Source organism: Panthera tigris, chromosome X, assembly GCF_018350195.1.
Source record: "Panthera tigris isolate Pti1 chromosome X, P.tigris_Pti1_mat1.1, whole genome shotgun sequence".
NCBI classification, from domain to species: domain Eukaryota; kingdom Metazoa; phylum Chordata; class Mammalia; order Carnivora; family Felidae; genus Panthera; species Panthera tigris.
Genome location: NC_056677.1, coordinates 3650809 through 3678550, shown reverse-complemented (window position 1 = coordinate 3678550; position 27742 = coordinate 3650809). Strand labels below are relative to the sequence as shown.

General features: G+C 44.1%; 1 protein-coding gene across 2 annotated transcripts in view; it reads left to right on the top strand.

Moving 5' to 3' along the window:
- The window catches only part of NLGN4X (neuroligin 4 X-linked), a 313846-nt gene that overhangs the window by 18643 nt on the left and 267461 nt on the right, over positions 1–27742 (top strand). For both annotated transcript variants that reach the window (XM_015541539.2, XM_042974580.1), the window contains exons 2-3: positions 14686–14853; positions 19821–19907. The gene's annotated coding sequence lies outside the window, so the exon portion shown is untranslated. The remainder of the gene's footprint in view (positions 1–14685; positions 14854–19820; positions 19908–27742) is intronic.

Here is a 27742-nt window from a genome sequence, read left to right as displayed (position 1 = left end):
TAGTTGAGATGGCTTTATTTTTATTAGAGAGGAGGAAAATAAAATATACATTGCTCTCTGTGCTTGCACTGTTGATAAGGAAGAGAAGCCGTGTACTGATTTTTTATCAATATATATACTTTCCTACCATTTCTGCATTAGCTCTTTTTTAATTAATTAATTATTTAATTTACATCCAAGTCACTTAGCATATGGTACAACAATGATTTCAGGAGTAGATTCCTTAATGCCCATTATCCATTCTGCCCATCCCCCCTCCCACAGCCCCTCCAATAACCCTGTGTTTGTTCTCTGTATTTAACAGTCTCTTCTTCTGTTTTGTCCCCTCATTGTTTTTATATTATTTTGCTTCCCTTCCATTACGTTCATGTGTTTTGTATCTTAATGTCCTCATATGAGGGAAGTCATATGATATTGTCTTTCTCTGCCTAAATTCACGTAGCATAATACCCTCCAGTTCCATCCACGTGGTTACAAATGGCAAGATTTCATTCATTTTGATTGCCGAGTAATACTCCATTGTGTGTGTATGTGTATATATATATACATTTTCTTTTATCTGTTTTCTTTATCCGTTCATCTATCAATGGCCATTTGGGCTCTTTCCATACTTTGGCTATTGTGGATAGTGCTGCTATAAACATGGGGTGCATGTGTCCCTTCGAAACAGCACACCTGTATCCCGTGGATAAGTGCCTAGTAGTGCAGTTGCTGGGTCATAGGGTAGTTCTATTTTTAGTTTTTTGAGGAACCTCCACACTGTTTTCCAGAGTGGCTGCACCAGCTTGCATTCCCACCAACAATGCAAAAGAGATCCTCTTTCTTCGAATTCTCGCCAACATCTGTTGTTGCCTGATTTGTTAATGTTAGCCATTCTGACAGGTGTGAGGTGGTATCTCATTGTGATTTTGATTTGTATTTCCCTGATGAGGAGTGATGTTGAGCATCTTTTCATGTGCCTGTTGGCCATCCGGATGTCTTCTTTAGAGAAGTGTCTATTCATGTCTTTTGCCCATTTCTTGACTGGAGTGTTTGTTTTTTGGGTGTTGAGTTTGACAAGTTCTTTATAGATTTTGGATACTAACCCTTTATCTGATATGTCATTTGCAAATATTTTCTCCCATTCTGTCGGTTGCCTTTTAGTTTTGCTGATTGTTTCCTTTGCTGTGCAGAAGCTTTTTATTTTGATGAGATCCCAGTAGTTCATTTTTGCTTTTGTTTCCCTTGCCTCTGGAGACGTGTTGAGTAAAAAGTTGCTGCGGGCAAGATCAAAGGGGTTTTTGCCTGCTTTCCCCTCGAGGATTTTGATGGCTTCCTGTATTACGTTTAGGTCTTTCATCCATTTTGAGTTTATTTTTGTGTATGGGGTAAGAAAGTGGTCCAGGTTCATTCTTCTGCATGTCACTGTCCAGTGTTCCCAGCACCACTTGCTGAAGAGACTGTCTTTATTCCATTGGATATTCTTTCCTGCTTTGTCAAAGATTAGTTGGCCATACATTTGTGGGTCCATTTCTGGGTTCTCTATTCTGTTCCATTGATCTGAGTGTCTGTTCTTGTGCCAGTACCGTACTGTCTTGATGATTACAGCTTTGTAGTATAGCTTGAAGTCTGGGATTGTGATGCCTCCTGCTTTGGTTTTCTTTTTCAAGATTGCTTTGACTATTTGGGGTCTTTTCTGGTTCCATACAAATTTTAGGATTGTCTGTTCTAGCTCTGTGAAGAATGCTGGTGTTATTTTGATAGGGATTGCTGAAGGAGCTTCCTAAAGACTGTGTTTTTCCTTATAGAGAAGGAGTAGGATTTTCCAAAATCTCTGTAACCTGAGACTGCATATTCTGGAGAACGCCCTTGGAAAACAAGGATACTGAGAAAATGATAATAGTTTTAGGCGTGGTCAAGATACAATGGCTATGTTAAAAAAAAAAGAGTCCTGGGGCGCCTGGGTGGCTCAGTTGGTTAAGCGTCCTACTTCAGCCCAAGTCATGATCTCATGGTGCGTGATTTCGAGCCCCGCTTTGGGCTCCGTGCTGACAGCTCGGCACCTAGGACGTGCCTCGGATTCTGTGTCTCCCACTCTCTCTGCCCCTCCCCTGCTCACGTTCTCTCTCTGTCTCAAAAATAATGTTTAATGTTCATTTATTTTTCTTAGTATCCTCATTTTCCAAGTTGTAAAAGTAAAAAAAAAATGATTTTTTAATATTTTGCTAACTCACACAAGGGCTATGCCTGACACCAGGTTGGTTTGTGTTTTGAATTTCTTTTCATCGATCTGCCTCCCGCCCTTTACTCTTCATTGCAAAGTCTCGTTGAAGAAACTGCTATTTCTATGTATCCTATGGGAAAGTAGGTTATGGCATCAGCAAAATGTAGTACTCAAGTTATTTTTAAAGGAACATGGGCGTTCTCCGGAATACGCAGTCTCAGGTTACAGGCTTCTTATGGGGTAAGCTCGAGTGGCCTGAGGAGGTGTCCCCAGCCCCCAAAGAGGAGGCTGCCTGAATACAGCTCGGTGTGTGTGTGTGGGGGGGCGGGGATGGGTAGGGGACTCTGTGGGTTTCCTACACCTCCCGTTTTCCGGTTCCCAACAAACTCAGAGTGTGGACGAGAGTCTGTGAGAAAGAGAGTTCCAAGGTAGCCTTTGCTTTATCATTCAACACACACACAAACACACACGTGCAATTTTTCCCTTGCCGACTCCCACTCAACCAGACTAAAAAGGAGCCATGTGACGGACACATCTGTAGCCGGCCATTCTTACGGGTTTATTTTATCCCTTTCCCCCCCCCCCACCTTTATTGAGACATGATTCGCTGTGTAAGTGTAAGGGGTACCTGTTGATTTGAAATACTTTTAAGTTGCAGCATGATTACCACCATCGAGTAAGCTAAGTCTCCATCTGGTCACCTAGTTACCGTTTCTTTTTTGGTGGACAGATATTTAAAATTTAGTCTCAACAGTTTTCAAGTATAGAATGCATTATTGTTCCCTATGCATACAATATTGTGTATTAGATTTGCATAAACATTCACCTCCTAACTGGATATTTAGCCTCTGCTACCAGCATTCCCCTCCTATTCCCTCCCTCCTGACCCCCCCTTCCTCCCCTTCACCCCTGGGAAACACACTCTACTCTCCCCTCCTAACGTTATCTCATCCTTCACTGTAATAGTAACATAGGGCCTTTGCAGAAATGGCTGCATGTTTGAAAGCAGTGATACATATTACATGTGTAACTTGTAAAGCGAAATGAAAGGAATGACTCACCCACCTTTCAGAAGGATGGTTGTGCTGGAAGGAGCCGGGTGTGCCCCACGCACTGGTGTGTACATGTGTGTGCATGTGTGTGTGCGCTTAACAAATGCAAACTTCTGTAACGTACGTGATAGTAAGTAGAAGATCATTCCGGTTGATTAGAAAAAGGATGCGTTGAAGTGACAAGACTTGTATGATACTTAAAACACGACTCGATGAACTCATATGTTGCGGGAATACATCTCTCTTACAAAGATTTATTGCCCTTGGCACCATTGATACTGGGGCTGGATAATTCTTTGTTGCACATGACTTCCCTGAGCATGGTTGATGTTTCCCTGTATCCCTGGCCTCCAGCGTCTAGATGTATATCTCTTCCCAGCTGTGACCATCAAAAATGTCTCCAGACGTTGCCAGATGTCCCCTGGGGGTTAAAATCCCTCCCATTTAAGAACCTGTATTACCAAATGAGGTGTGCCCATGCCAGATTTTACACAGGGGATTTCATTCTCTTTGGGGTTTTGGTGGCCTTTTAGGTGTGCTGGGCGTGACCAGAAAAACGGGGACAAACAGGACAATGAGAGGCCATATCCATGTGTTCCTTGAAGCTTTTTCGTAACAAGAATAGACTGTATGAGTTGTATCCGTGGTAATGAGAATTGTGTTGATGTTTGGGGATAGCCATGATAAAGCACTTTATCGAAAAGGAAGATAGAACTGATGTTTGTAAGTGAGAGCTTTGGAGAAAATAAAAAGAATAAAGAAAATCCTTGATAGGCATCTTTGAGAACAGAGGACAAAACAAAATGCAGCTAGCTTATCTAACACTGGGCAGAGCCATCTTGCAAATGGAAACGCTTTAGATGGGAAGACGGTATATGAACGCCTGGCACATAGAATGGATTCACACGAACGGGCGAGTGCCCTCACTCGTTTACAACTCACATCCGTGGAAAACACACACACACAAATGTGCTGCGCAGAAAATTAAACCTAAGACCCATTGAAGACGGTGTTGTATTTTCTGAGCCGTTACATTGATTGGTTAAAATTAGATTCTCCAACAAAATAAGAAGTTGTAATAATGTGTGAGTGAATACGAGATGAATTTGTGTGGAAAAATGTGTGTTGAAGAGAAGTCGTTATCAGCCTCAGACATTCACAATTCGTGTCACCAACCCAGGAGATTGCAAACGTAAGATTTTTCATAAGTGTCTTCATCATGGGTTATCTTGTGTGATTGTTTTAAATTGCTATAAGAAATAGCCACCTTTTACATTCTCATGATAAAAAGATTCGGTAAAGCCAGTTACATAGCTGGTTCTTAACAGTTTAATTCTGTAACGTTGGGATGTGGGGGTACGCGCCGATCTTTTTTGGTACATATTTCAGCATTGACGTTTGCTACGATAAGTATTTCATTGCCTTCATTGCATAGTTCCTAAATGTCTACATTTTTCCTTGTCTCCATGTTTAAAACTTGGGTTATATTTTTGAAAGGCTGATGCCACGCGTAAACTATTCAAACTAATGCCACAGTTTTACAGTAAGTTTTTTGTTCCACGAGGAAAGAAGCAAATGAACAAGGCTCCGAGAAAATACAAGAGAAAAGGGAAAGTCCATTTACTATGCAGAATTTGATGTCTGGAGACAAATTACTCCCACCTACAATTTGGCTGCCGTTGTCATTCTACCTTTATAGTGGATGCATTTGCAAATGTGAATGATGCAGAAAGCACACATTCTGGCCTCATTCTTCCACCTGGTGCAAACGTGCAGAATCAGCGAGGTAGTTCTTGTGTGATGGTGAAAAACTGGTTGAAAGTAAATGCATGGAGCCAGCCACCCAAAGGTTCTGTTTCCACAGCTCCAGATTCCAGTGTGTGGGGTGTGTGTGTGTGTGTGTCTGAGAGAGAGAGAGCAGTTTTCTCCTTCTGTTTGCTCCATATTTAACACTTAGAAATTCAAGGAAAAACACTCTGAATCCAACCATATCATTTTACAAATAAACCAAACGTTGTGGATTGAATTGTGTCTCCCAAAATGATACAGTGAGGTCCTAACACGCAGCACCTCCAAAGGTGACCTTATTTGGAACAAAGTTCTTTGCAGATGTCGTTAAGAGGAGATCAGTCACGGGGCCCCTGGGTGGTTCATTCGGTTAAGTGTCCAACTTTGGCTCAGGTCAGTGGGGTACGTATTCTACAAGGCATGCCCATCAAACATTCCCAAAAGAGGATGGAAACACAGACCTTAGGAATTGGGAATCTTACATTCCACTAGAATCCCACGGTTCATGGCTTTGATCCCCACATTGGGCTCTGTGCTGACAGCTCAGAGGCTGGAGCCTGCTTCGGATTCTGTGTCTCCTCTCTCTGCCCCTCCCCCATTCGCACTCCGTCTCTCTCTCTCTCTCTCTCTCTGTCTCTCAAAAATGAATAAACGTTTAAAGAATTTTTTTTTAAATAAAGAGGAGATCAGTGACATCCTGATCATACTGGTCTTGATCCAGTACGACACCTGTCCATCTCAGAGGGGAACATGCTGTGTGCACACACAGGCACACAGTGAGAAAACAAAGTGAAGATTCAGACAGACCCACGGGACGTCCCCAGCCATGGGACGGTGGGGGGCAGAGATTGGAGCAAGGCATCCACAAGCCAAGGGAACCCAACTATTGCCAGCAGCCACCTGAACTTGGAAGAGGCAGGACCCTCTTCCTTTGGATCCTTCAGAGCAGCGTGGTCCTGCTAACCCCTTGATTCTGGAATTTTGGCCTCCAGAACCTTGATGAGAGAATAAATTAAACCAGTAGACTTGTCGTACTTTGTCACTGCAGTGCTAGGAATCCCGCCAAGATTCGGGGCTGTCCCACCCTACGGGAAATAGCCATCTGGGGTAGAGCCTGATGAAGGGCAGACCCCTGGCCCAGTCTCTCCCTGCTTCTCTGACACATTCTGGCAGTGGTGGGGAGGACACTTGTCCTCCATGGTCACCTCTGTGTCATCAGCTTTTTAGAGATGGCACCACATCCTATCACAGCCGCCACGCATTCTGGGAAGGGGTGACGGTCCCCTACTTAATTACAGCCCTTTGGAGGCAAGCAGTGGGCCTTCATACTCCTCAACTGTAAAATGAGTGGGTTGGACCGATCCCCAGGTCCTTTCCAACTAATTCTGCCTGATTCCAGAGCCATGATCATTGTAATTAAGACTCTTGACTTGAATACTGCTCATTTTAAACTGTGATTAGTGATACACACGCTCCGTGTATTTTCCGAATAAACTTCATTGTGACCTGGTTAAATGGCAGATACAAATGGAGCAGAGGGGGTGTGCAAGTAGAAATTGTGAAATTTGGAGCAAACCCAGAGGTATTGACACACTGAACAATGTCTAGATGATAAAAAATCTGGCTAGATCATAAAAAGCACAGTGCAGCACTTAGGGTAGAAAGTCTAAATGGCACTAAAATAAAACTTGGGACGTGGGTATGATTTGTCACATTCTGTCTCTGCCTCTGTCTTGCCACTGTGTCTGACTGCTAGGACATATCGACCCCAACATGGGTTTTCTCCAGCATCTTTTCAACTTCTGATCATGGCATATAAACACTTGGGCCGAAGAGCAGCCTTGTGTGTTTTCCGTGCTTCTATGGAGGAGGTGACCCCCAGTCTAGTTCATGCCTTTTTTTTTCCCTTGGGGAAAGTGTTCTCTACATTTACGAAGCAGAATGGGGAATTCTTTAATCTCTCAATTGGTGTGATTGTCAGAACCTTTTGAACCATTGCCATATGTTTGTTTCATTCATCGAGGAATGACGATGCGTTGGACTAGCCTTGGGGAAGGAACACCCGGCAGCTCGCTCACGGGCTGTGTGGTCTGGCGGCGGCTAGAGACACGCATGTCAGGTGATGCAGCATCATCCCTTTAATAAGAAGTGGCTCAGTCGATGCTTATGGGGCTAGGAGGACACGACACGGGGGTTCCTGATAGGGGATTCTCCCTTAGGGTTGGCTTCATGAGAGGTCTTCCAAAGGAAATGCGACCTCCCAGTTGAGAGCGGGTTGAAACAACCTGAGGAAATAGTAGGGGAGAGACCGATTTTGGAGCCTGACGTGTGCTCTAAACCCTGGGCCGTGAAGGAGGGACAGTGTTTCCCAAACCTCTGTACCAGCGTCCCCTGCAGGGCAGTGTCCCACCCAGGAAAGGTTCTGAGCCAGCAGATCCAAGATGGAACCCACATGAACTTGCTGCTACTGCTCTAGGGGGTCACACTCTGAAAACCACAGCATTCGAGTCTTTTTCAGGTTCTTTGGCCACAAACAGCCTGTTTAGTTTTTGACTCTCCCGTCCTGTTTTGGTTTCTCCTGTGTGGAAGGTGGCATGAATATGTCTGGGTCTAGTGGTTTGCTTCTGACAGTGAGTCTCACTGCACTGATTTCCACGTTGCCTTTGTGTTCGGGCTCCTGGTGAGTTCAATCTCATGTGTATTTATTGGGCATTTACCATGTGCTATGGACTGTGCAGGATGTAAAGATTAATAATAACCACCATAAAAACTCATTGTTATTCCCCTATGCTTCCAAATGCTTGGCTCATACTTGAAAACACTTGAAGGCAGCCAGTGGTTTCTCATTTGAGGGATGCAAGGGCACATTCTCTCTCAAACGAGGGTCTTGTAACTCCAGGCTGGGTGCAGCTATTTTCCCTTCAGAGACTGAGAAACCAGGAACGGAGCTTCATTCGTTCATTCATTCATTCACTCATCCATCCATCCATCCATCCATCCATCCATCCATCCATTCGATAACCATGAATGCACAACAGTCAACAGGCTAGATAATGCAAGACATAGAAACATAGATAGGATTCAATTCCTGATCCTGGTGAGATCACCATCCCAGTGGAGAAGACAACATGATCAGTGGAGTATGTATTCTACAAGGCATGCCCATCAAACATCCCCAAAAGAGGATGAAAACCCAGACCTTAGGAATTTGGAATCTTACATTCCACTAGAATCTTACTTGGCATGTGTACCACTTGGGACAGGTTGTTATTTGTCTACATTACCTTAAACACAGCTGAAAACTGCAACTGTTTATTACCGCCTAGATTTTCTGGAAGTCAGGCGTTCAGGAGCCACACAGCTCGGTGGTTCTGGCTCACGGTCTTGGCATACTGCACTTCATTTGGAGGCTGGGCTGGAAGTTTCACGAAGGCATTGGAGAATCTCACTCGTGTGTTTGTCAGCAGGTGGCTTTGTTCTTTGCCACACAGGCCACTCCCTAGGGCTAGTCACACAAACTTGGCGGCTGGCTTTCTCGAGTCGGGGAGGAGCGAGAGCCAATGAGAGGGAGGGACCCTAAGATGAAAGCCATTGTCTTTTCTACCTTGATCTTGGAGGTGGCTCATTATCAGATCTGCACGCACACCGTTGAAACCTGGCACCACGTGGATGGGGACAGTGAGACGGCATTCGGACAGGGAGGCAGGGACCATTGACGGCTATCTTGGAAGCTAGAGTGTCCAAGAAACTTTTACAAAAGAGGTTGCTTATGATCTGTGTCTCAGGATCGCTGGGGTTTTGTCTGAAGAGTAGAAGAAAGAGAGAGTAAACGTGTGTGTACCAGATGTGTTGGATAAAGGCATTCTCAAATGATAACATGCATGTGACATCGTGTGCCAGTTCACAGATGCACTTGAATGAGTGGGTTGAGTGTCATTTCCAGTGCAAGGGGTTGTATCGGACGACTGCGTTGAAATCACGGGCGCCTGGGTGGCTCTGTCGGTTAAGCGTCCGAATTCGGCTCAGATCATGATCTCACGGTCCATGAGTTCGAGCCCCGCGTCAGACTCTGTGCCGATGGCTCAGAGCCCGGAGTCTGCTTTGGATTCTGTGTCTCCCTCTCTCTCTGCCCCTCCCCCGCTCACCCTCTGTCTCTCTTTGTATCAAAAATGAATAAACATTAAAAATTAAAAAAAAAAAAAGAAATTGAAATGAGAGTGCTCCAGGTGGTGGAACTCAATGGGAAAGCCGATCGATGTTATTCTTTCAGCTGTTGGAGGAGCTCTGCTACTGTTTTTGCCGAAGTGAATCATTTACGGAATGTCAGTTTTAAGGGGGCGGATATGATGCGGGCAGGTAGCGGCCGAGAAGGAGGTTGAGGGAATGAGGCTAGTAGAGGAAATGGAGATCCAGTGGGGGGTTGACCCTGGGAAAATGAAACCATGGTGTGGGATGGCTACCTACTGCAGAGACAACAAAGCCATGGAGTAGCTATGAGACGCTGGGGTTGTGTTTCAGGTCCTTTAATTCAGGGGAAGGGAGAGGCTTCCTGAACTCGGGACAGGTCAGTCTTGCCAGAAAGTGCACAGATCTGTGAGACTGGCAGAGAACAGGCGCTTTGATGGTGCTTATAAGGTAATGGATGGACTTTAAAGATGGACTTACCCGGCCTCCACAGTGTCTGGAATGTAGTGTTTTTCTTTCTGAAAACTGGTCCGCCATATGCACCATCAAGACCTTCTCCGCCATTCTCATCACTCCATAGTACCTACTTAATGTCCTGACACGTCGTACCTTGAGAAGAAGAGCTCTTCATAAGACACATGGCTCTGTTTCCTCTCGCGTCTCTTCTGCCGTCTTTTCTGACCGCGCACCTCGACTCCGTGGCTTTGCCCAGGTGGCCACTGAGGGGGTGAGTCTTCAACAGAGCCAGCGTCCTCCCGGGACTTTCTCCGTAGACTCTGACGTGTTCATTGTCCCAGTTCCTAAACGCTGTCCCCTTGGCTCCCCTCTACTGCCTTCCTGTGCCTTTAGTGAACTTTCCGGTATCTTCTCTGCATTTTCTGCATTTTCTCATCCTGCTTCTTCAGCTACTACTGTTGCCCCAGACTGTCCCACGTAGCTTTGCATCTGTTCGTGATTCAACCATAGTTTCCACCTGGGACACCCCTGGGTTTCTATTCTCTGCTCTGACGTCACTCTCAAGCTCCATCTTGCTCTCACGGTCGTCTCTTTTGAGGATGACTTTGTGCATACTGCCAAAAGCCCAGTTCGGTGTGTCCAAATTCAGCCCATCGTCTTTCTTGCCAAGCTTGCTCTGTTCCCTGCATTTTTGTTTTCCCAGACTCAGTCCCTCATCCTGCACTTTGCATCCTGTCTCTCTAGTCTGCCTGGTGTAATACACTTTCCGGGTCTCCTTACTTCCTTGGCTGGGGTACGTCTCCACTGTCCACAGCCATGTTCTCTCTTTAGTTTCGCTATTTTACTAATGTCCTATGGCTGTTCACACTCTCCCCTCTATTTGGTCTTCCTGCTCCACCTTCCTGAATAATAGGTTGCATCAAAGGACTGTCCAGTCCGGAAACTGTGCTCAAGCCCACGTTTTTGTCCATTCCCTGTCCTGGCCATGTGCACTTTGTGGCCTCTCCTCCCTGGTATGTGATGTTCCATCCAGGCTGATAATCGCAGGGATTCACTGCACCTGTTCCTTGCTTTCTTGCTGTCATTCTCATGTTCTCCTTCAACCTGGGGTACTTGTGTATTCCCCTCTACCACACCGGTTGGGAAAACCACTCCTGTGTTTCCCCTTTACTCACACACTCAATACTTCCTGTCTCCAGGTATATGGTTTCCTCCCCCCCCCCCCCCCCCCCCCGCCCACCGCAGCACTGAGCCATTGTCTGTGACACCTGCAGGATGTGTCCTACAATTCAGTTCAATTTGATCCAAACTGGAGTCAGCACAGACCCCACAGGTTAAGGGCTCAGTCCCACAAGACTTGTCTCCACTGCAGATGTCAATTGTAAGCAATAGGTCCCTAGGTTACCCACAACTTTCTTCCAACTTGGCTACGGATCAGAGGTTCCCAGAATCCCCTCCTTGGATTGTATCATTTACTAGAACAGCTCACAGAAGTTGGAGAAACAGTTCTTTAATGTCTTCCAGTGTATTTTATAATCAAGGAGATGATAAAGGATACAGAGGAACAGCCAGATGAAGAGATCCATAGGATGAGGTCTGTGAGGGTCCTGAAGCAGGAGCTGTGTTCTCTTGGAGTTGGGATGCACCACACTCCCAGCCGTGGATGGACGCACCCACCCAGAAGCTCCCTGAACTGTGTACTTTTCAGATTTTATGGAGGCTTCTTCATGTACTTGTGACCAATCTTTAACTCAGTCTCCAGCCCCTTCCTCTTCCCAGAGCATAGAGGGGGGCTGAACATTCCAAGCTTCCAACCATGACTTGGTTTTCCTGCCGACCAGCTCTCATTTAGAAGCTATGTTGGAGCCCACCAAGTGTTGCCTCATTAGAACAAAAGACACTCCTACTGCCTAAGAAGATCCAAGCTAATTAGGAGCTCGGTATGAGGAATCAGAGTCGTAGATCAAATGTTACAACAAGGATGCTCTTAGTGATGTAGGAATCGCAGGGGTTTTAGGAGTTCTGTGCCAGGAGCCAGAGGCAGAGCCCAACGCGTTTTTTTTTTTTACCTAGTATGTCACACATATCCATACTTTATCCATCACACGAGGCTAGGATTCTCTCTGCTCACTTTCTTCTCTGACTTTGGCGTGCATTACACACACTCGTTTCTGGTACTCAATTTCTCTCAGAGGAGCCAGGTCACCTAATGCTTCCTGGCTGTGTGGGGCTGACTTGTTCACGTTCCGGTTTTCTCATCTGTAAGAGAGTAACGTAGAGAGCGCCGGCATCTAGAGGTGTCTGCGAGATGAAGAAGTTACTGAAGCACGTGACGTACCTTGAAATACAGGTGCATCCTAAGGCAGGGTCTTCGTATCACTTATGATTGACCTTTCGTTCCTCCTTCTGCGTCTAGAATGTCTTACAAAGGATGGCTTCGTGTGACTTAGAATAAACCCCAAATTCCTTTTACTGACCTATTTGGCTTTTCACAGTGAGCCTCCTGTCCACCTCCCCAGCTCCATGGCATAGCCTTCTCCGATTACCACCCTGCTGGTATACCAGTTGTCTCTTGATTTTGTGATCCAACTAAGTGGGTACCAAATTAGGACATTGCCTCTACGCTTCCCCTGCCTGGAACACCCTTCCCTCTTCCCACTTAAAGTGGGTCACATGCTCTAGTGTCTTCATATTTAGCCCATGCTTACTTCCTTCTTGGTGCTTCCTCAAATTGGAAGGCATTTTTATTTTTTGCCCACTAAGGTGTGTTTTAAAGTGTTCCTGTCTTCCCTTAAACGTGTGTCTTTTGGTGAGTCCCACTCAGATGAGACCCTCATTGGGTGTTTGTTGAAGAAATGAGTAGACACTCTGTGGATATGCACTGAGTGGATGACAAAAGTCAAACATTGCACTTTGAAGACAAGCGTTGACAAGCCAGCCATCATGGGTTCTTAGACAGCATGGAGTCAAACCAGAGACAGTATGAGAGAACATTATTTTTTCTATGAAAAACATTTTTTTAAATGTTTATTTTTGAGTGAGATAGAGAGAGGGAGACAGATCGCAAGTGGGGGAGGGGCAGAGAGAAAGGGAGACACAGAATCTGAAGCAGGCTCCAGGCTCTGAGCCATTAGCACAGAGCCCGACGTGGGGCTGGAACCCATGAACTGTGAGATCATGACCTGAGCTCAAATCGGATACTTAACTGACTGAGCTACCCAGGCACCCTGAACGTGTTTTTTTTTTCTTAGAGTTTATTTTAATTTGTTTTGAGAGACAGAGATAAAGAGCGAGCAGGGGAGGGGCAGAGAGAGAGGGACAGAGAGGATCCCAAGCAGGCTCTGTGGTGTCAGCATAGAGTCCGATGTGGGGCTTGAACCCATGAACTGTGAGATCATGACCTGAGTCCAAATAAAGAATTGGACAGTAAGGCGACTGAGCTCCCCCATGTGCCCCAAGAACATCTTTGATCATTTAACCTATTTGTTGTAGATGGAAGTTAGTCTCCCACCGAAGGGGAAAATGGTTCTACCTCGATTATTGAGCTTGTAAATTAGCATGATTTACTGAAAATGTGTGGTTTATGCTACACACTTCTGTGATTTATTTCTAGATGTCTTTTTATCTTAAAAAAATTTTTTTTTGCCAGTATGCATGTCCCTCGACTTTTCGGAATTGTTTTTCTGTATTTTTTTAAAGACAGTGTCAGAGAAAGGCTTCAGGTTTCCCATTCCAGTCCATGCCTGGAAAATTAAGAGCAATAAATTTTCAGAATGTAAAGGATTCTGGAGCTTAATCATTTAATGTCTTACAGGAAAGCTATAAATCCACTGGGCTCAGAAGTCTCTTCTGCTTGCAGGATAGAGGAGTCGAGGACTTTTTTAATTTTGTTGTAAAGGTTTGGGTCAAAATTAGCAATGTGGGCAAGAAACGAATTCCTTGAGAGTTCATCGGAATTGTGGGTTGACTCAGCAAAAGTCGAATTGGGTAAAATTGATTATATGTATTTTAAGTTATTTTTTAAATTCTGAAGAGAAATTTTCCTCTTCGTTGTTTTTTACTCGGCTTTCAGAACGCTAAAAATTAAACAATCTGAACATTGTATAAAACCGGGAGCAAATCCAAAGCAGAAACAGATGTTTTATTAAATATGCATCTTTACAAAACTGGATATAATTTGGAAGATTGTTCTGTTTGAGGGATGGGAGGTAAAATTTGGGGGAGATAAATGAGGTCACTTACATTAATTTGAATATTTAGGTACACATCTAGAAATATCCAGGATGACCCCCTGATACCTAAACAGACATTTTCTTCTTATGTGAGCATCCTTTTTTTTTTTTAATAGCTACCCAAGAAATGAAAACCCCTCGTTGTTCTTTCAGAAATTCAGCAGGTCACTGCAACTCAAAACAAAATTACTTAATTTTGGAGGAATAAGCGTAGGATTGAAAAAAAATTTAGGGGTGCCTGGATGGCTCAGTCAGTGGAGCACCTTCTTCCTCCTCCTTCCCATGGGCTGGACTCTGACAAATATGGCCGTTGTCGCCCTCCTCTCTCAAGGTCCTCTACTGTGCCAGCTCCTAAGATTTTCTTACAGCTGTCATCTCCGCTGAACCGGCCAATTTCTATTCCTTAATTGCCGGTCCGTGAGGTCATGCAGTTATTTATGAGTCGTTGCTCTGAGGATGCTCCCTCCTTCATGAGAAGTCAGGCTCATTGAGGACAGGGGCTGTCCTGTGCATCTTTGGAATTCAGGCTCATTGAGCATAGGGACTGTCCCGTGCGTCTTTGGAATTCCTTTTCTGACTTCCTGTCTCATTCGTGGTTTGCACTCAAAATACACTTGTGGAATGAAATGACAGGATCTCTAGACAATATTTATTGCAAGTTATTTAGGTACGAGGGAATAAAATCCCATCAGTACCCTCTTGGAATGTCAAACGTGTATGAATGCCAACCTTTATGAAGGTGTTTATATCTTTCTATCGTATTTTCTAGGTATTTTTTTGACCTACTACGCGGGGTGAATTGGAATGGCTTTGAAGATCTTCATGAACCCCCAAATCTTCAGTTGTAAAGATGAGAGTACATGGAGAGGCCTCCTTGAAACATTATCCTAGTGTGGAATGAATCCTTCTTCTGTCCGGACCTGATATTCCTCAGAAGGTCTGTCTGCTTTGAGTGATGTACTCTCTGTATGCTAAGATTCTATCAACATGATACAATAATTTTATGAATAGGAAATGATACATTTACATATTACAAATTATATTAAATTATTTACATATGATAAATTATATTGAATTGCATATTATATATATGTGTTAACAAACTATAATATTGCTAATATATTAACAACTCATAAATATTGCTTTAGTTAGTGCCTCCTGTGTGCTCTTGGTTGGGGTAGATTCTTATGATTCATCGCTTACATACAACACCCAGTGTTCATCCCAACAGGTGCCGTCCTCAATCTTCCCCTCTCCTCTGCAACCCCCATCAGCCCTCAGTTTGTTCTCTGTATTTCAGAATCTCTTATGGTTTGCCTTCCTCTCTGTTTGAAACTGTTTTTCCCCTCCCTCCCCTCTTCTGTTAAGTTTCTCAAGTTCCACATGAGTGAAAACATATGATACCTGTCTTTCTCTGACTGACTTATCTCACTCAGCATAATCCCCTCCATTTCCACCTACGTTGCTGCAAATGAGTGCCTCCTCTTTTTAATCCACCTTGACTATTTGGAAACTGTCATCACAGGCCATATATTATTATAATTAAAAGTTTCTTCTCTGGGGCACCTGGCTGGCTCAGTTGGAAGAATATGCGGTTCTTGGTCTTGGGGTCGTGGGTTCACACCCCACGTTGCGTATAGAGATTACTAAAAAAAAAACTTAAAACAAAAGATTCCATTTTTAAAAAATATTTATTTATTTTTGAGAGAGAGAGACAGAGTGCAAGTAGGGGAGGGGCAGAGAGAGAGGGAGACACAGAATCTGAAGCGGGCTCCAGGCTCTGAGCTGTCAGCACAGAGCCCCACATAGGGTTCAAACTCATAAACTGTGAGATCTGACCTGAGCTGAAGTCGGATGCCTAACTAACTGAGCCACCCAGGCACCCCAAGAGTGGGATGTTTAACCAACTGAGCCACCCAGGTGCCCCCAAAAGATTCTTTTCTATATCAATGAATACATATTAAGTACACTGTAAGTCTTTACAAATGATAAGTATATAGTAGGGTATACTTTTTGTGTCAAAACCTAGATTATAGGGGTGCTTGGATGGCTCAGTTGGTTAAGCATCTGACTTCGGCTCAGGTCATGGTCTCACGGTTTGTGATTTCGAGCCCCGAGTCGGGCTCTGTGCTGACAGCTCGGAGCCTGGAGCCTGCTTCGGATTCTGTGTCTCCCTCTCTCTCTGCCCCTCCCATGCTCATGCTCTGTCTGTCTCTGTCAATAATAAATAAATGTTAAAAAACATTTTAATCTTAAATAAGAAGTATTTCAATCTAGAGAATTTATTCTTTAACCTTTGATACATGCTATAAGGCACATGACTATATATTTTTTAAGTTTATTTTGAAAGAGAGAGATCCAGAGAGAATGTGAATGGGGGAGGGGCAGAAGGAGAGGGAGAGAGAGAATCCCAAGCAGGCTCCACACTGTCAGCACAGAGCCTGATGCTGGGCTGGAACCGTGGGATTGTGACCTGAGCTGAATTCAGACACTTCGCCACCTGAGCCACCCAGGCACTCCGGCATGTGACTAGACCTTATAATTTAGCTTCAGATACACAAAGTAAGCCTTATTGCATCACGCCCCACAGTCACCTTTATAGCAGAAAACAAAGGGGAAAACAAAGGAGCATTAGAATGTGAGTGTGTTCATGACCTACATTCTCCCTTGATTTCAAAGGTTAGCCCCAAGTGTCGTAACCATATGGGTATAATAAATTTTTTTTTCATGTTTATTTTTGAGAGAGAGAAACAGAGAGAGAACATGAACAGGGGAGGATCAGAGAGAGAGGGAGACACAGAATCCGAAGCAGGCTCCAGGAGAGCTGTCAGCACAGAGCCCGACACGGGGCTCGAACCCACGAACCACAAGATCGTGACCTGAGCTGAAGTCGGATGCTCAACCGACTGAGCCACCCAGGTGCCCTGCCATATGGGTATAATAAAGGGCCCTGCCTGTCTCTCGGGCTCATGAGGATTTGGGCGTTTCTTTACAGAAACCAATCTGGGAGTGTGTCACATTGTGGGTTCACACATCACAGGTTATCCTCGAAGAAGAAACTAAAGGTGTTTGGGATGTATTTAACCTTGCAAAGCAGGAAAGGTACTGCAGTCTGTGCTCAGGATGGAGGGTAGGTCCCAGTAAGAGAGGGATGGGAGACAATGAGAGGGAGGGGAGACATTTTTCCTGTACAGTCCTCTTAGGCAGAGTGAGCATGCATGAACAGAATTCTTTCCAGTGATATGGCATCAGGGACATGACCACACAGTAAGGACTAGATGCTGAGAATGTGGATTTTGTGCTCTCAGATTAGCGTAATATTGGATTTTACAATAAATAAGACACATGCCAATGTGATTAATCATTCCATCTCACTTGTATACCTTAAAAAACACACCGACAACATAAAGCAAACCCAGAAACAAAACCCAACCTTAAAATAATAATTAAGGAATATTTTTCTCTACCCCATTACAAGAAAAAAAGATAGGGGCGCCTGGGTGACTCAGTCAGTTAAGCAACTGACTTCAGCTCAGGTCATGATCTCATGGTTCGTGAGTTTGAGCCCCACGTCGGGCTCTGTGCTGACAGCTCAGAGCCTGGAGCCTGCTTCGGATTCTGTCTCCCTCTCTCTGCCCCTCCCCTGCTTGTGCTCTGTCTCTCCCTTTCAAAAATAAATAAATATTTTTAAAAAACATTAAAAAGAAGAAAAAATATGTATGGCCCATGAGACATAATTGATACTAGAGTTTGTAGAACTTTCCGGAAGCACGTATAAATATACATTGTGATTGCGTACTTAACACTTGCCTGGAGTCGTGAGCCTAGATACGATGTGTGATCAGGTGAAATACAAACAAGGCCAATTTCTATGTTGTAATATTAATGATACGATGCGAGCATGGCCAGTATTCAGTGAGCGTCTACTGGGTGTCTGTCACTTACGCATTATGAGGTTATCTTGGGTATTGATATCACATAGCCTCCTTTTCACTGATGAAAACCATTGGAGGTGTAGATTCCCACAGTGTGGAGTGAGGACGTGGGAGAGAAAAGATGTCCATTGTCCCACCTGACTCGTGTAGCAAGGTGTAGAGAAGGCACACTGCCTCGTTTAAGTCCACCCCTACCTTTTACAGCTCCATGCTCCTGGGCTAGTTGGCTAATACTCCTCTAAATCACCTTTTTCAACTAATGGTGATGATGCCCTTCCTTACCTTCTATGCTTGTTGAGACAATAAAATGAGTCAGTATATACAGCAGTCGGGATATGCAATGTTGACCCACTATATATGGGGTGGCTACTATTTCATTCATTTGTTGACGATGCAGCTTGATATTGTAAAGTGTGTGGTCTTTGATGTCTAGGTAGACTCAGCCCTCCCTCCCGGCTGATGAGCTGTGTGACTCTGCATGTGAATATCGGTGTTTCTTCTTCTTTAAAAAAAATTTTAATATCTGTTTTTGAGAGAGAGAAAGAGTGCAAATGGGGAAGGGGCAGAGAGAGAGGGAGACAGAATCCAAAGCCGACTCCAGGCTCCGTGCTGTCAGCACAGAGTTTCACGTGAGGCTCGAACTCACAGACTATGAGATTGGGACCTGAGCCAAAGTTGCACGCTCAACCGACTGAGCCACCCAGGCGCCCCTCAGTTTCTTAACTGTAAACAGATGTGATAATAGTACCCCTCACGGCTATGGCAGGGTCAGCTGTGATGAATGCAATTATGATTGTTGTTCCATACAAATTCATTCTCACAAATATATTTTAATCAACAGTATTCATGAAACACATTTTAATAACGGGATGTGTTGTTATGAGTAATCAGAACATAATTAAAATATGACCCTGCCTTCCTACGGTTTAATAACGTGCTGGCTTGTTTCCTTTGAAACCCAAAGACCTCATTTGCTTGGTACTCATATTCTTCCAGCATGGGGGTAACCTGAGAAGTGCATCCAACGATGTATTCCCGTTTTCCGCTTATTCCCCTTTCTAGAGCTAGAAAATGGTGAGCACCTCCGTGGGCCGTGTCAACTCACTGTCCTGTCAAACTGCCCACAAGGAGCTACCTTCCCTTGTTGCGGTCCTCAGCTGGACCTCAGCTGTTAATTTGAAGGAGCAGTGTTGTGTGAGAGTCACCCTTTAAAGAGAAGATTCCATGTTGAGTTGACAAGAATAATGCTGACTGCTCCCAGGATGAACACTGCTCAAATAGACACTAGGTTTGTCACAGTGGAGCCAAGTGGCCATGAGCACGTTGGGTCCTTCCCGTCCCCAAGCACACATGACCACGTTGGGTCCTTCCCATCCCCAAGCACACATGACCACGTTGGGTCCTTCCCATCCCCAAGCACACATGACCACGTTGGGTCCTTCCCATCCCCAAGCACACATGACCACGTTGGGTCCTTCCCATCCTGACCCGCTGCTGTCGGGGACGAACACGCTGTGCAGGGCTGTTTATTCCTGTAAATAAACAGTTTCTAAAACATTGACTCTTCCCCCAAACTGAATTTTCCAAGGATTGAAAACGTCTTGATTTGAATAAGCTGGGTCTCACATAGACCACTGAATGGACTGTCATTGTCAGTGGAGATGGAACACAGCCCACGCGAATGCAGGTGAACCGGGCCCTGGAAACCTCAGTCTTTCCCCATTGATTGTAAATCGCCAGGCTGCGTGAGGACCAGGGTGTCTCCACGTGGAGTCTGTATTTAGCCACGCCCGTGTCGATGCCCATCATGAGTAGGAGCTTGACTTACTAAGGAACTCAGTTCATGACCCTCTAGTTGTTGGAACAACCCAAAAGACAGGTTGTGTGAGCAATATCCCGTTGGCTTTGAAGCAGGCGCACCATCTCTCTTACTGAGGGGACCAATGTATCTTCTTCTTGTTTTTAATAGGGAAAAATGTGTTGAGATGGAAAAGACATCAAGTATATGTCCGTGGAGGCATTTTTAAAGGCATCTTCTTAGAAGGACACCGTAATGGTAAGTATTAAAAATAATCATTGGCCTCTGCTGGCATGTGTTATTGATTTGCAGCCTGGTTGAATCCAATCTAGCAATCGTTCCTGACAACTTTGGTGGTAAGATTAGCTTTCTTTTTTAAAATCTATTCGAAGTGAACCAAAGTGCAAAGCAGTGATTTCAAGCTTATTTGGAGTACATACAATGGCCTGTGTTGGAAATTTAGAGTTTTGTAATAATTGCTTATTCATACAAAGAGCCACAATGCCGAGTGTATCTCATAGATTAGGTATCCAGAGGAGAGGCTCAACTTTCTGATTCACCTCATGTAAGCCGATCCAAAATTTACCCTCAAGTCCATTGGTCACTGAAAGCCCACTGTGAGCTTCTCAAGTGGGCTAGAGTGAGCATCTCAAGGTACAGAGGCACTTGAATGGCAGTGCCCCTGCAGAATGGGATCCAAAATGTCAGACGTGTGGTTCTAATGTACAGCGGGGGCCCTCTGAGGCCACAGGATCTTTCTCTCTATCTGGAGAACATAAGTAGAGCAGATCCCAAGGAAGGGGAAATGGGTAGAATACTGTTATGATTTGTGGCTGAACTTGCTAAGTGAATCATGTCACACTTCAGAGTCTGGACCTGTCTGCTGCACACCCCCCCCATCCCCTGCCATACTTAATTTTGAGAAAGGATGTGTTTTAATATGTTTTGAGTAAATGCTTATGTCTTTTCATGGCTCAGCTGTCCATTCAAGCCCTGATAAGGTAGTATTTCTGATTCTATTGCTCAAATATTCGTTATCTACCATTTTTCTTGTCAGTTTGAGTGCCACAGCATCCAAACATTTCCCACAGTTTGGACCACAAATGGCTTTAAGCTTCTCTCTACAGCTGACCACATAATTTCCATATCTTTACTCTTTCGGTAACAAACTTCTGTAGGATTCCTGGATTCTACACGATTGTCAAGGTCATGTTTTGTATGAGATTCTTGTTCCCAACAAACTTGATTTCCAAATTCCTCCCCCATTTCCGGCCATGAAGAAATGCTAGGTTGTTTTTTTTCCCAAAGATAAGTTTGGAAACTTTGTTTTTTCCAAACTTTGTTTTTTCCAAAGATAAGTTTGATTAGTAAAGACTAAAGCTGTCCCCCTTTTGTTATGAACATGCAGATTTGGAAGATGATTATAGATGAGAAAATGATTGCTATTTTTATCTTGTATAGGTTATTTCACCAAAGGTATTCGACACACACGTTTCTCATCAGCGCATATAGCTCAATAATCATTAACAGCACATTATGTAAATTCCTTTTTCATTTTTATTTCCTTTTTCCAATCTGGGCGAGCATTGCTTTCTAACCAGGGCATGAAGTCTCGGAACTGTCTTCCTTCTCACACGAAAAGATTTTGGAACAGGAACCCGATGCAGCTTGGTGGTAATCATTTCGGTTAGCCGCTGTGCAGGAAGCACTCTGTTTAATATAATCAGGCCGTCCTGGTTCCAGGGAGAAGCAATGGTAATAGGTCTGTCATCAGCCTCCGAGCTGTAGACAAGTCACAGCTCATAATGTGACAGCTCCCATAATGAAACCCAAAGGGAACATTATATAAAGTGCACAATCAGGAGAGGAGAATGAGGACTTCTGAGTCTAGGAACACTTATTATTTTTTTGGCCGTATGCACTTCACCTCAATCTGCATTTGAAAGCACCAGGTATTATCGACATGTTTGTCCAAGAGGCTGTCTAAACTGCCTCTCTGAGCCGGGGCGTGCTTTGAGGTCACAGTTTGGGGTGGCCTTGATGCATGTTGATCCCACGTTGGACCTTCCTGCACTGTCTCCGGAGGATGGCGTGGCTGGATGAAAAGCTAACGACAGGGGATTTTCCTTCTCGGGCATTCTCAGAACGGAAAGCTCTGTAGGTCTTAATTTGGAGTAACTGCTCTTCACAAGGGGGGCAGGCTTTGGTGGAAAAGCACACAGACACGTGCATCGGGGCATCGGTGCTTTAATCTAGGTCTGCTGCTAAGTAGCTAGTTCCTGATGATCAGGCTTCTCACCATGAGGAATCTGGGATCGTACATGAAGAAAACCAGCTGTCTAGGAAATACAGAGAAGTCATTAAGCCTCTTTAATCCTTGACAATTTCAGCCTATGCCAGTTTTATCACGTTTTCTATACAATGTTGACTGAGCATTTTCTGGTCTCATACACTGTGGAGGGAGACTCTTTGCAGGGGATTTTCCTAGGAGTCGGGGATGGTCTTGGTGAACCGATGGTAGAAATGCCTTGATTGTATTCCCAGGATGACTTACTTCAATTAGCAACTGCTGGCCGAGGAAAATGCCTTTCAGGGCAGTCCTGGAACTGAAACTTTCATAGTTCATAGATGAACTAGGAATTAGGAAGTTCAGTATTCTGTGGAACTCAATTTAGGAGTATACTGAACACATCCTGATGATCAGGACAATCCTAGGGACTAATAATAAATTCCAATGTTGAGATGGTTTGTTGACAGCCTATTTAGTCCTGAACACATTATCCCAGTGAATGTTTTGTTAAACAATTTGTGATTCGGAGGGACGCAGTGTAGTTCTGTAAATCCATTTGGTGCACCAGTTGGGAAGCAGACTTAAATATAACGATAAAGTTTAAGGGGCGCCTAGGTGGTTCAGTCGGTTAAGCGTCCGACTTTGGCTCAGGTCATGATCTCACAGTTTGTGGGTTTGAGCCCCACATCAGGCTTTGTTCTGACAGCTCAGAGCCTGGAGCCTGCTTCGGATTCTGTGTCTCCGTCTCTCTCTGCCCCTCCCAGCTCACACTTTGTCTCTCTGTATCTCAAAAATGTATAAACATTAAAATTTCTTTTTAATTTAAAAAAAATTTAAAAAATGTAATGGTATAGAATATATATAAATATAATAATAATGCAAATATATGTAATGTTGTATATGACATACACACATATTACATATAATGTAAATATAAATTGTTCTTGGGTCTCTTTGATCCTTCTCGTTTCAACTATTTTTTGGACCTGTAATGTTTGTTTTGTACCAATATAATACTGCCCATTTTTCCCCCCTGATGTAATGCTGCTTTTCTGCCAAAGCGATATATTTCAGAGTAGAAAGAAGGGGCAAGTGTATCTAGTAAAGTAGATCATTATACACTATTTATAAGTTATTTATGTGTAAGCTTATTTTATTGATCTCTGGAAGACATACATAAACTCAGCTTTTGAGTAAATGACCATGAAACACGCGAAGGCATAAGGTGAGCCCACTATGGCCACTGGGAAGTCACCTGTTTTTATAAAGTTTTATTGGAACACAGCCACACTCTGGCATTTACGGGTTTTTGTTTTGTTGTTGGTGTTGGCGTTGGTTTGTTTTGTTTTGTTGTTTGGTTTCTTTATTTATTTTGAGAGAGAAAGGGCACGAGTGTGAGTGGATGGAGGGGAGAGACAGAAGGAGAGGAGAGACAGAAGGAGAGGAGAGACAGAAGGAGAGCATCCCAAGCAGGATCCGCACCATCAGCACAGACCATGCAGGGCTCGGTCCCACAAACCATGAAATCATGACCTGAGACAATATCAAGAGCTGGGTGCTTAACCCAGTGAGCCACCCAGGCGCCCCTGGCATTTACTTTTTTGTCCACGGCTCTGTTACACTACTGCCCCAGAGTTAAATGATTGTCCCAGAGCACAGGGCCTGGTAGCCAAAAATACTTATTATATGACCCTGTACAATGAACTTACCAATCTGTACTTTAGGGTGGGATTCTTTGGAGGGTGGGAGTGCGATTCATGGTAAACACCCTGGATTCACAAATTAGTCATATATATTAATATAAAACCAATTATTAGAGGCATATATGTATAATACATGCATATACGTATGTATGTTTTCACATTGGGAATTCTATTAATGCGTCCTCTTCAACCTTTTAAACAGACAGCAGGTGTTTGTAACCTGCAGTCTGGAATGCATGCATCAGTGGGGTCTGGGAGCATTCTGGAATGTCCCCTGTGAAATCTCTATGCACCAGGGAGAGATTTGACGGCCACCAGTCCACACAACAGATGTGACGCAGCTGACACACGCCAATTAGGGTGCGTCCTCTCTGGCTGTGGTGGCCGTCTGTGCTCAGTGCTCTGTTGGTTAAGGGTGAGGTTCCCAATGAAGGCAGCTAACCATGGGGAGCCCCTTGCCTGGCTTTGCCGTGCCCCAGTCCATTTGTTTCCTGATCTAGAAAAAACAACCTTTGATTAACTGCAGGCACTTACTGGGATTTTTATTCTGCTTCACTCACCTTTTTAACGAAGTGCATTTTATGAAGTCAAAACCAGGGAGTTCATTGATTCCATGTTTGGTGTGTTGGAGAATCGGAGAGCGAGATAATTCTGACTCAGCACGCTTTCTTCAAGTGGGTAATTAATATCCATAGGGAATGGCGTCGTTTTGTTTTGTTCCTGCAGGTTATCGGATGTCATACTTGGCATGCTCTGGTAGTAACGATTAACAAAATATATTTCAGTTGTAGATGATTGAGGATCTTTTGCTTAAGAATGTTCTTTTCATACGCCCTACTTCGTCCCTTTCCCCAGTGAATGCTGAAACACGATTGTCCGTGGTGTCCTGAAGTATTACTTTGTTTAACCATGACGTGGGGTGATGGGGCAAGGCAAAAACTTAGGACCTTGGTGACACTAAGTGTAACATAATCCACATCAAGATGGTTAGTACACTGGACTTCAGCATCGCTCATCGTCCCCTTACGTGAACCTTCCCAGTGTCCTTTGTACGCACTTGCAAAATTTAAGTGGAAAATTCTTCACTCTTCCCTATCCTTAGCACGGTGCATGGCACACAGGGCATTCTCAGGAAATGTTGAGTCAGTGCAAGTCAACGCACTCAACCCGGTGCTTTGAAGTGGGTCAGCGTCTAGTTCTGGCTGAGCAGACCACATGGGTTAGTGACATTGGACGAGTCCCCTTACCTCCTCCTGTCCCTTCAGCTGAGATGTGCAGGGAACAAGCCTGCCAGTTTTGTCCAGCTCTGGGAAGGCACCCTTCCATGCCTGAAGCTTCCCTACAAACTGAAGCCTCCGAGAGGCTGCAAGTTGTTTCTATTATACAGAAAATCCTGGAGCTGTATACATCCGAGGTTCCAACGGCCCCCTCCTTGGGTTCCATTAATCTGCTAAAGTGGCTGGTTCACAGAATTCAAACAAACACGTTACTCCCAGATCACAAGTTTATTATATTATAAAAGGGTTTAACTCAGGAGCAGCTTTCTGGAAAGGATGAACGTATGGACAAAGGGCGTGGAGCTTCCCTAGTCTCTCCACGTGCACCTCTCTCCCCAAACCTCCATGTTAACTGACCTCCAAGCTCTCCGAATCCCATCCTTTTCCGTTTTATGGAGACTTCGTCATTTCACAGGCTTGGTTGATTAAGTCGTTGGCCATTGGCCATTGATCCAACCTCCAGCTCTTGTCCCCTCCCCAAGGGTCAGAGGTAGGACAAAAAGTTACAATTCTCTAATCAATCACGTGGATGTCTCCATTAGCAACCAGCACCCGCTGGTAGATACTTTCCAAAAATCACTTCATTAACATAACAAAAACACCATTTTTGCTTTTACCACTTAGGAAATTCCAAGGGTTTTAGGAGCTCTGCTGGAAAGGGGGATGAAGACCCAATATAATTTTCTTATTATAAATCACAGTATCACATTAGGTAAACCAAACATTTTATTTTTTACCCAGGGGTGAGTAAGTATTAGCTTCTTCCTTGCATTTTGTGAATCTGGAATGAAAAGGAAATAAACGCAGTGTCTTATGGTATTTGACTCTAGGTTAAGAGCCACCTGGAAGCACTGAAGTGTGGATTCTAGAAATTTGGTTTTCCAGTATTTGTTCTGGTCTTATGTATATGCACAGAAGAATATAAATTATTTGCCATTGACTTATCTGTAATTAAGTCTTCTAAATGGACTACTATTTTAGCTGCTATATTTTCTTCTCAATTACTTAGAAAATGTAAGGCTTCCTTGGGGAATGCTTAGTCTTTCACTTGTCCTTTTAATGGTAATTGATTGTCTTGTTCAAATTATGCTGTTCTGGGAAGAAGGTTAACAAATAAAATCTGGCAAGGTAATAAGCAAATGGCATCAGATGAATGAAGAGCCCTCTGTGTCCAAGATACGTGTCCTCATTAATTTCTTACCTTTCCAAAGTTATAGATTCATAATGAAGGTAAGCTTTACAATGGGAAATATGGTGGCCACAGAGGTGGCCTGTCATAATAGCTGTCCCTTTGCTCTGTTCTGGTTAGTATTTACATTTAGCCTTCTGTGATCATGACTTCACTGCAATTCTCAACTAATTTAATCTTTTGATAAGATACCATAGTGTGCATTTTTAAAATATTTAAACCAAATCCTGGCTCAAACACGAATGAATGAGGGGGACTGCAGCTGACAGTGAGTAACTGTGATTTATCATTTTATGCTCGGAAACATCACATTACTGTGTAAACATTTTACTGTGTTGATCATGGTTTACCATCAACAGGTTGTCAGGTTATTTAAAGATCATTGCCATTTCTGTCTCTAAGTCTTAGAACCAGCCTTGGAAATGATGTGTCATTGACCACTGTTTAAAAATTTTTTTAATTAAGTTCTTTTTTGTTTATTTGTTTTGAGAGAGAGAGAGAGAGAGTAGGGTAGGAGCAGAGAGAGAGAGAGACAGAGAATCCCAAATAGGCCCTCCACAGAATCTGATACAGGGCTTGATCTCACAGAGTGTGAGATCGTGACCTGCCTGAGTGGAGACCAAGAGTCGGACACTTAACCGACTGAGCCACCCAGGTGCCCCAACCATCGTTTAAATTTTTAAAAGGGAGTAAAAGATTACTGAGTTGGGATTCTAGAATATCTGACCAGAATTAGAACCGATTTAAGGAGGAAGTCCATTTAAGTCCATTTAATCTAAAGTGCATAGAGACCATTTGATGTCATTGTCAATGGTGACGCCATCTTGGTTTTGTGTAGCTGCACACTGATGAATTGATCATATACCTTAAGGAGGAAGTAGAACACTTCTTTGTTTGGAAATGGCTTAACTGCTTTCAAAGGAAATTTCAAAATGACGTGACGTTTCAGGGCGTGGAAAGCACACACCAGCTCTCATGGCGAACACGTCCTCACCGGTGCTTTCTGCTGGATGTCTCCTGAGGATCTTTCATACGGATTTCTTTCTTAGGTTCCCTGGGTTTGAACTCTTTCACCCGCACCTCTGTGCCTGTGCCTACTGTGTGTTTCTTTTTCTTTTTTTAATGATTACTTATTTTGAGGGAGAGTGCGTGCATGCATGCATGCACGTGCAATCAAGCCGTGGGGGGTGCAGAGAGAGACGGAGACAGAGAATCCCTAGCAGGCTTCACGCGGTCACTGCGGAGCCCCATGAGGGGCTCGATCCCGCAGCCTGTGAGATCAGGACCTGAGCTGAAATCAAGAGTCGACGCTTAACCAGCTGAGCCCCCAAAAGTGCCCCAACCTACTGTGTATTTCTTAATGAAGAAGTAGCAATTATCTTCCTTAGTTTCTGCTCTTTCTGCCAGGCATTAGCTTCTCACGGCTTCTGTAACAAATGATCACAGACTTAACAGTTTGAATAGCACACATTCATAAATACAGCTCTGGAGGTGAGTTGTTGGGGACAAACACCAAAGCATCCCCAGGGCTGGTACCTTCTGGAAGCTGTATGGTAGAGTACCATTTCCATGCCTTTCCCCACATCCAGGGTCTGCCAGCATCCCTTGGCTTGTCACCCCACATCACTGCACCT